This window comes from Silurus meridionalis, unplaced genomic scaffold (genome assembly GCF_014805685.1).
Source record: "Silurus meridionalis isolate SWU-2019-XX unplaced genomic scaffold, ASM1480568v1 Scaffold560, whole genome shotgun sequence".
NCBI lineage: Eukaryota > Metazoa > Chordata > Actinopteri > Siluriformes > Siluridae > Silurus > Silurus meridionalis.
This window is the reverse complement of record NW_025804580.1, coordinates 1-9,673: the sequence shown is the minus strand read 5'-3', so window position 1 is coordinate 9,673 and position 9,673 is coordinate 1. Positions and strand designations below refer to the sequence as shown.

Here is a 9,673-nt window from a genome sequence, read left to right as displayed (position 1 = left end):
CACCACGTTCCATCTTCTCCATCCCTGAACTACAGGTTTCATCCTTCTTCACAGGAAACTGTGCTTCATTGTGAAGTGGGTTTCAGATTTTACAACATTCTTTTTTATTTTTACAAATAAAAGTCACAGCAACAAAGAATTTAAAGATTCTACTGATTCTATTGTTTAATTTTTTGTTTTTAGACAAAATAAAGTTTACATTTTAGGATTTTATCTCAATTTAAAATTCAAGATAAAAAAAGAAAAAAGACTTTCCCAGAAAATAGATCATTTATTTTCAAAATGTATCAGATTCAAGATTTGAAAAAGAAAGAAAGAAAAAAAAAAAGGAAAAAATTCCATAAAGACCAGAAAGTATGTGATTTCAAATAAACACAAGACTGTACAACAGAGCCAGAGGTAAAACTCTAATTACATTCAATAAATAATCTAAAAATCTGAATGGAGCAAAATCCCCAAAAAAAAAAAAAATTTAGGCTTATTAATATTTTCGTGTTAATACTTCCTGACCCAAAAAAGAAAGAGTAGACAGTGAAATGTTCTAAAATATTTAAGGAAATTTTTTTTTTATGATGTCATGGTTAAGGATATAATTACTGATTGGCTAACAAATTCAGATCAACAACTTTTTAGGGCTTTTTAAAGACATTTTACCGAAATTTAAACTCTTACAAATATTACGTGTCATTTCTACCACAGAAGAGGAACTTTTCTAGTCTAGTTGACCAAAGCATGTCTGAACCCCTCCCGACATGCCCCCGAGCCCCGAACCCTCATGAGGGAAAAAAATAAAATACAATAGTGTCTGAAAGTTGGTTCTGGAGAAAAACAGACCACATGAGGTTCAAATCTTAAAAAAAAAAAAAAGGGTGTTTCTTGTTAACGATTCTAAACGAACACGTCGCTAAATTTGGCCGGTTCCCTGTTGCCTAGCAACACTATTCACACAATTATAGCCACTCAAAAAGTGAGAACATTGTAAAGTTCTGACAGAAATGTCTAGTGTGTTATTTATTTATTTATTTATTACCTATCTCTCGAATGAATCTCATAACGAGAGCTGAAATCGGTGTCTTTCACCGGTGGAAGGAAATTATAATGTAAAAAGTTTGCAGTGTTCAAAAGATCGCCGCTTTTACACAAATCACTGAAACCTGATGTCATCAGTGTGCACCTCGAGACTCCTCCCACTTCTGGCTGTAAAATACATATATTCTTTCCTTCAGCAGGACAGTTTTTTTTTTCTTAACATCTGAATCACATCTGTAATCCAGCTGCATTTTAAAAAATGAAACCCGTTTTTTTATTTTTTTTTTATAAAAGTATATATTAAAAATTAATGATGGAGTTTTCAGGGACAGACAGATGGAAAACTGGATAGAGAGAGAGAAGAGAGAGAGAGGATGGGGAAAGAAAGAGTGAGAGATAGAGAAAGAGAGAGAGAGAGAGACAGAGGGAGAGAGAGAGAGAGAGAGAGAGAGAGAGAGAGAGAGAGAGAGAGAGAGAGAGAGAGAGAAGATGGAGGAGGTCAGAAGGTGGTAAGTGAAATAAATTTGAGGAAAGTTGGATCACAGTCTCGGGTTTGATTGGAGGTGTAAGGCAGTCAGTGCAACACTTTATAAATACACACAGTAAAAGGAGAAGGTTGTACAGAATCCACATTCAGATCTGATCCACAACGAAGAGTCACAGTGTTCAGAGCAGACCGCTCTCAAAACTCAGGTGGAGGAGACAGAAGGCAAACGGAGAAAACTTGGTTCCAGCACACAAAATTTATTCTGAAACTCCACCCTGAGAGAGAGAGAGAGAGAGAGAGAGAGAGAGAGAGAGAGAGAGAGAGAGAGAGAGAGAGAGAGAGAAAAATACAGAGAGATTTAACTTGTTCTTAGATCTGTTGTTGTTGTTGTTGTTGTTGTATTAGTTACTGAGTGTGGACTTTACAGACCAGTGCAGACGCAGCGGCGTGTAGGAAAGCAGAAAGTCCCTCCATCACTAGCAGGATGGAGACAGTCAGGACGGCAAAGAAACAGAAGACGGGGACAAGGAGGAGAACTCCAACTCCGTTATCCACACGCAAACCCACACGCATCACCATCGCCCACAGCACCTCCGACAGCTCTGAACACACACACACACACACACACACACACACACACACACACAGGTAAGAACATCAACTCTAAAACATCTCAGAAGGATCCACACACAAGAACCCAGAGAACCTGGAGCTCCATACATAACGCTATCTTGTAAAAAAAAAAGAATCTCAGGTGACAAAACTTGATGTGGACTCACGTGCATGCGCCAGGCTCAGGGCCCACAGTCGGAGGTAGGACGCGGTGTTGGAGATGCAGCCTAGGCAGTGCTCGATGGTATGTATGGACTGGTGCAGTAAGACGTCCGCAAAGTCAAACTGGATGAAGAAAAAAAAAAAAACGGAATTTATGATTGTTGACGGTTCCTGAGCTGTGAACCATTCAGAGGTTTACCTCTTCTGATTGGCTGTCAGAACTGCTGGAGTGACTGTCCAGGCTGGTGCCTTCCTCTAGATCTTGGGCTCGCATCAACGAGATCTCTTCGTCGCTGCTGCGGCGTACACGCTGGTAACCCTGTGAATAACGTCTAATCATTAAAGCTATAGTGTCCTACAGTGTCTTCTCCTGCAATTACACTTTCTTACCAGAGAGGTCGCCAAAATCCACCTAAAACTGCACAACTTGACAAGACCACGAAAAACACGTATAAAAAACAGGTAGCTCCTCGATTTACGACAGAGATGTGTTCCGAGAAGCCCATTGTGACCTGAAAATATCAGAAGTCGTGACCTGGTGTAGACCTGGTGTAGCCTACCCAGGAGTCTTAAAGAATGAAAGCTATGTTTGCCTGCTTCATGAATCCTAACATTGTAAATCAAACCGTTGTAACTTGAGGACCAGTATATTGGACATAACACACACCCACACCCACACTCTCTCACCCGGTACATGCTCAAGCGATTTCTGCCCTTATGAAGCCAGTAGAGGTGGAGCGGCCCCCAACAGCAGCACAGGAACACTGAGAAGAGCGATGAGCAACAGGAACACCTGAAGTCCTCTCTGGGATAGATACACACACACACACACACACACACACACACACACACACACACACACACACACACACACACACAGTCAGAAAATATTCAAACACTTAATAAACATGTGGTGACCTCCTGAAGGTCTGTATGAAACAAAATTCCCCTTAGTCTTCATCTTCCCTCCCTCTGATAGAACCCTGTCTACGTCCCCGCCTCTCACCTGTCCCGTAGAGCGGCTGTCCCGGCCTCCTGCATGAGGAACATGTTAATAAAGTGAATAAGGATGCTGGGAGCACGCTGAGAGTCACGCGCCGTGAAGGACAACCACTTGTAGATGATCATGAAGACCAGGTAGCCGAAGAGACAGAGCAGGAAGAGGAGCTCGGGCAAGAAGACCAAGTAAAGGTTGAACTTCCTCCTGAAGTGTCTGAGAGTTTCGTTATGGAATGAGAAACAACATCGTTAACACGATCAGCTCATTATCTAATTAACAAAAGTGTCAGGAGTGGAGCGGTGGTGTTACTAAACACCCTGACCAACTCCAACACTGTATTCTACTCCAGTGTGTCAGTGTGTGAACACAAAGCCCTGCAAAGGCTGGTGAAAAACCACTAAACACATCACAGGCACCAACTACCTGCCACGGAACACCTTCACCACAGCAGATGTCTGTGTAGAGCTCACAACATTATCAAAGACACTTCACCTCCCAGTCACAAACTGTTTATCCTCCTTCCATCAAGAAGGAGATACAGGAACATACACACCAGAACCAGCAGGTTCAGTGAGCTTTCTTCCATCCACCATCACCTTCATCTTCACCATCACCATCACATTACTGAACTCTACACTACACCATGAGATCACTGTATAAACACTGTAGAATTACACTTACAATGTGCATGTAGTATTTGTATACCTCACACATACTGTACTGTAACTATTTACTTGTTCTTTTTAACAGTGTCTAGACATCATTCCATGTTTACACACACACATTATATATTACATACTGTACATATATTTACATATTTATCTGCATGTGTCAATTTGCACAATTGTTACTATTTCCACATCTGGTAGATGTTAAAGTGTATTTTATTGCTGTGTACCTGCACTATACAATGACAAAGTTCATTCTTTCTTACTTTCTGTCTGTGTGTGTCTGTGTGTGTGTCTGTCTGTGTGTGTCTGTCTGTCTGTGTGTGTGTCTGTCTGTCTGTGTGTGTCTGTGTCTGTCTGTGTGTGTCTGTCTGTGTGTGTCTGTCTGTCTGTGTGTGTGTCTGTGTCTGTCTGTGTGTGTCTGTCTGTGTGTGTGTCTGTGTCTGTCTGTGTGTGTGTCTGTGTCTGTGTGTGTGTGTCTGTCTGTGTGTGTCTGTGTCTGTCTGTGTGTCTGTGTCTGTGTGTGTGTGTGTGTGTGTGTGTCTGTGTCTGTCTGTGTGTGTCTGTGTCTGTGTCTGTGTGTGTGTCTGTGTCTGTGTGTGTGTCTGTGTCTGTGTGTCTGTGTCTGTCTGTGTCTGTGTATGTCTGTGTCTGTGTCTGTGTCTGTGTGTGTCTGTGTGTCTGTGTGTGTGTGTGTGTCTGTGTGTCTGTGTGTGTCTGTGTCTGTCTGTCTGTCTGTGTGTGTCTGTATCTCTGTCTGTCTGTCTGTCTGTATCTCTGTCTGTCTGTCTGTCTGTGTGTATCTCTGTCTGTCTGTCTGTCTGTCTGTATCTCTGTCTGTCTGTCTGTCTGTATCTCTGTCTGTATCTCTGTCTGTATCTCTGTCTGTATCTCTGTCTGTATCTCTGTCTGTATTTAGGAGAGAAATCAGCAGTGTTGTGGTGTAAAGGTGTTTAAGAGACTCACAGGTGGTTGAAGACGCCCAGGACGATGCAAGCACATGTGGGCGATTCCCAGAATCACTGACATCTTCATCTTATAAGAGTTCAGGAACGTGAGCGGTTTGATGCCAGGTTCCAAATCTATAATGGATAAATAGACAGATCGACAGATGTACCACATGTTCTATGTGGTGGTCAGGTGTTGAGGTGTTGCTGTAGTATTTGTGTGGTCGTCAGGTGTTGAGGTGTTGCTGTAGTATTCTATGTGGTGGTCAGGTGTTGAGGTGTTGCTTCAGGTGTTGAGGTGTTGCTGTATTTTTATGTGGTCGCCAGGTGTTGAGGTGTTGCTGTAGGTCAGGTGTTGAGGTGTTGCTGTAGTATTTTATGTGGTGGTCAGGTGTTGAGGTGTTGCTGTAGTATTCTATGAGGTCGTCAGGTGTTGAGGTGTTGCTGTAGTATTTTATGTGGTGGTCAGGTGTTGAGGTGTTGCTGTAGTATTCTATGGGGTCGTCAGGTGTTGAGGTGTTGCTGTAGTATTCTATGTGGTGGTCAGGTGTTGAGGTGTTGCTGTAGTATTTTATGTGGTGGTCAGGTGTTGAGGTGTTGCTGTAGTATTCTATGAGGTCGTCAGGTGTTGAGGTGTTGCTGTAGTATTTGTGGTGGTCAGGTGTTGAGGTGTTGCTGTAGTATTCTATGGGGTCGTCAGGTGTTGAGGTGTTGCTGTAGTATTCTATGTGGTGGTCAGGTGTTGAGGTGTTGCTGTAGTATTCTATGGGGTCAAGTGTTGAGGTGTTGCTGTAGTATTCTATGTGGTGGTCAGGTGTTGAGGTGTTGCTGTAGTATTCTATGTGGTCGTCAGGTGTTGAGGTGTTGCTGTAGTATTCTATGTGGTGGTCAGGTGTTGAGGTGTTGCTGTAGTATTCTATGAGGTCGTCAGGTGTTGAGGTGTTGATGTAGTATTTTATGTGGTCGTCAGGTGTTGAGGTGTTGCTGTAGTATTCTATGTGGTGGTCAGGTGTTGAGGTGTTGCTGTAGTATTTTATGTGGTGGTCAGGTGTTGAGGTGTTGCTGTAGTATTCTATGAGGTCGTCAGGTGTTGAGGTGTTGCTGTAGTATTTTATGTGGTGGTCAGGTGTTGAGGTGTTGCTGTAGTATTCTATGGGGTCGTCAGGTGTTGAGGTGTTGCTGTAGTATTCTATGTGGTGGTCAGGTGTTGAGGTGTTGCTGTAGTATTCTATGGGGTCGTCAAGTGTTGAGGTGTTGCTGTAGTATTCTATGTGGTGGTCAGGTGTTGAGGTGTTGCTGTAGTATTCTATGTGGTGGTCAGGTGTTGAGGTGTTGCTGTAGTATTCTATGTGGTGGTCAGGTGTTGAGGTGTTGCTGTAGTATTCTATGTGGTGGTCAGGTGTTGAGGTGTTGCTGTAGTATTCTATGTGGTGGTCAGGTGTTGAGGTGTTACTGTAGTATTTTATGAGGTCGTCAGGTGTTGAGGTGTTGCTGTAGTATTTTATGTGGTGGTCAGGTGTTGAGGTGTTGCTGTAGTATTTTATGTGGTTGTCAGGTGTTGAGGTGTTGCTGTAGTATTCTATGTGGTGGTCAGGTGTTGAGGTGTTGTAGTATTCTATGTGGTGGTCAGGTGTTGAGGTGTTGCTGTAGTATTCTATGTGGTTCAGGAGAATGAACAGTAGTAATAAAAGGGAGAACACAGCGAGACTTACCGGATCGATGCCGAAAGTGGCGGGCCGATAAAGACATTGGACACGTTGGGGTCAGTGTGAGGAAGCTGTTGAAGCGAACCGTATTGTTGCTGAAACAACAAAATGACAATTAGCAACATGGAACTTGCACCATAACCCACTGTACCACTGAGAGTTACAACAAAACTACAGGAAACCATGTGAAAATAAAGTCAAATAACAATAACAACTAACACAAAATAAAAATTAATAAATAAACTAAGTTTTTGTTTGCTTGTGTATAATTATTAATAAAATGGCCTACAAAGAACTGTAATAATATATATATATATATTCTAATTAAACATTTAAATAAGTTACATAATATACTTGAAAATATAATAAATACAAATATGTAATAAAAAAAAAATACATAATCCAATTTAATAATCTATAAAATTGTTTCTTAATTAAAAATAGCACAGAAAGATTTATTAAACCAAAAAAAAAAACCATTTTACTGCTAATTACTTCCATTTCAATCCGTCACAATGATGTTTATTTGTTAAATTATACTGGTTAAAAAAAAAGAAAGAATTTTACTGTTTTATCGTAATCCTTTTTATTTTAATTCTTAATGGAAATTAAAAATATTTCTGAATATAAAAGCTAAATAAAATTTTAAAATAAACAAAACCAACCTAAAATGTGAAGAAAAATACGTTTTTAATGAATAAAATTGTTTGTTTGTTTAAATCTTTATTATTTTATTGATTTAGTTTGAAGTAGGAATCTCACTCCCAGACTCCGCTGTCGAACATGGCTGTGACGTTCCACCCGGAGCCGAAGAGGTTCAGCGACTTGGAGAAACAGTCGTTATAGATGAACCCGGTGTACACTGAGAAAATCCCCATCATCAGAATGATGTAGCGTCCCTCAAAAAACGTGTTCCAGATCTGAAACGAAAGGAAAGAGGAAACAACAGTGGTGTGCAGAAAAGCATCTCAGCATGAACATCACATCAGAGGTTCTTTTTTCCCCTGACAGGACTGGAGGAACAAGATTCTTCTCCTGGTCTTCTCCGGTTGTAGTTACTGATGTGTTGTGTGTTCTGAGATGAGAATTATGGTTGCAACGAGTGATTTCACGCATCATTACACCCTGAAAACCCGAAACCAATCTGACGCACCTCGTTCCTGGTTTTCTTCAGTTTGCGGTCCTTCTCGTACAGAACCATCCATAAGGCGAAAAGGAACATGATAAGGCCGTGGCGAAGTCTCCGAACATCACAGCAAACAGGAAGGGGAACGTGATGATGGTGAACGGAGCTGCGAGAGAAACGAAGACATAAGGATCGACAGCATCACCTGAACCTGGATCTGTAACTACTTTAGGAGATGAACCAGGTAAAGGAGAACAGAATCAGAAATGTTTCCTAAGTCTGAGAACTTTCAAACAAAAATCTTGAAACCTGCTGCCAAATTTTGTAAGGCAACGTGGTCAACTTCTCACTTTCTTCATCAGACCTTTGAGGGCCACCAAGTGAACACCTATAAAACAATATATTCCTCCTCAGGTGGACTTGACTACAGTGTAAAGCAGGACATCCTGATGTAAACTTGATCTCACCTGCCATAAAGAATCCTGATTTTATATCTATTACATGATATACACCGTAGGCCAAAAGTATTGGGACGCCCAACTTTTCCAACCACATGTGCTTCTTCACCAGACTGTTAAAGCAAAGTCAAAGGCACACAATTGTTTGGGACGTCTTTACACCTGTACCCCTGTGCACAAAGCCAGCTCCATGAAGATCCGCTTTCCATGGGTTGGAAGTGTATAGAAGATCTCCTGCTATAAAGCTCTGACCCTTTTGGAGATATGAATGTGAACCCTGACTGCTCCCCAGACCTCCTCACCTCACCTACATCATTACCTGACTTTACTAACAGCTGAAAGAATCCACAAAATCTAGTGGAACATCTTCCCAGAGGAGTGGAGGTTACTAGAACAGCACATGCGGAATGGGATTTAAAAAAAAAAAAAAAAAAGCATATAGCAATCTTATGGTCAGGTGTCCACAAACTTTTGGTCTTAGTGTATATCTGATATTATAATAATCTTCTTGTCTTCTGTGGAAATTCCCAACAGCTTCAACAAAACAATTTGCGCATCAATAGAAACAGCAGCCACATTGGTTTGCGTTTGTTTTGCTGTTTTTTTTTCTCCTTCTTCTCCTCCCACCTGGTGATCACCTGTCCCCTGACCCACCTGGGTTCACCTCCCTGTAGCAGCCCACTCCATAGGCATCCACTATATTCTGGAATCCGGAGGTGAACTTATTGGTGCGTATGAGCGTGGGCGGAGTGTCGTTACTGGGGATGCGATTGACGAACGAAGGAACAGTTGCGGCACTTTTTCTCTAAGAAAAAAAAGAAATGCAGTCAAAATGAGTCACAGTCACATGCAAGAGAACTGACCAATGAGAGGGCTCCTAAATCTGCCTTACAATTTAAAAAAATGATAAAGAAAATAAATGTAATATTGTTTTCTTTTGACCATCTCTCACAAATATTACCCAAAACTTGACTTAAATTATTTTTTTTTTAATTCAATATATTCCAATATCAACCATTTACTCCATGTGCTATTTAATATATTAATTATTCATCAATTATAAAACACGACATAAGTGTAATTAAACTACTATATAAATCTACGGTTATATACACACACACACACAGGCGTAGATATTTACAGTAATAACACATCCACATCTTCCTAAAGATTTTAGACTCCTTTTATTCCATTTACAATTAAATTTGAACATATGATTTTATTATTCTGTATATTAACAACAATAACAAACTGCCTACAAAATTAAAATTACCCACATGCCCTGATTACCATAGCAACTGTAAAATAAACAAATATTAAAAAATTCTAATATACTAAAAGCTATAAAAAAAAAAAAAATATGAACAATAAAATAAATAATAATTAATATATAGATATAATAACAAACAAAAGTAGCAAGTTTACATCCTCTGTCTTGATTGGTCCAAAGTTGTGACATCACAAAATGTGTTTAAAAA

The 9,673-nt window shown here is 40.5% G+C and overlaps 1 pseudogene; it reads right to left on the bottom strand.

Annotated features, from left to right (window-relative positions):
- Nucleotides 1-1,945: 1,945 nt before the first annotated feature.
- LOC124382511 lies at nucleotides 1,946-9,000 on the bottom strand (annotated as a pseudogene).
- Nucleotides 9,001-9,673: the final 673 nt, after the last annotated feature.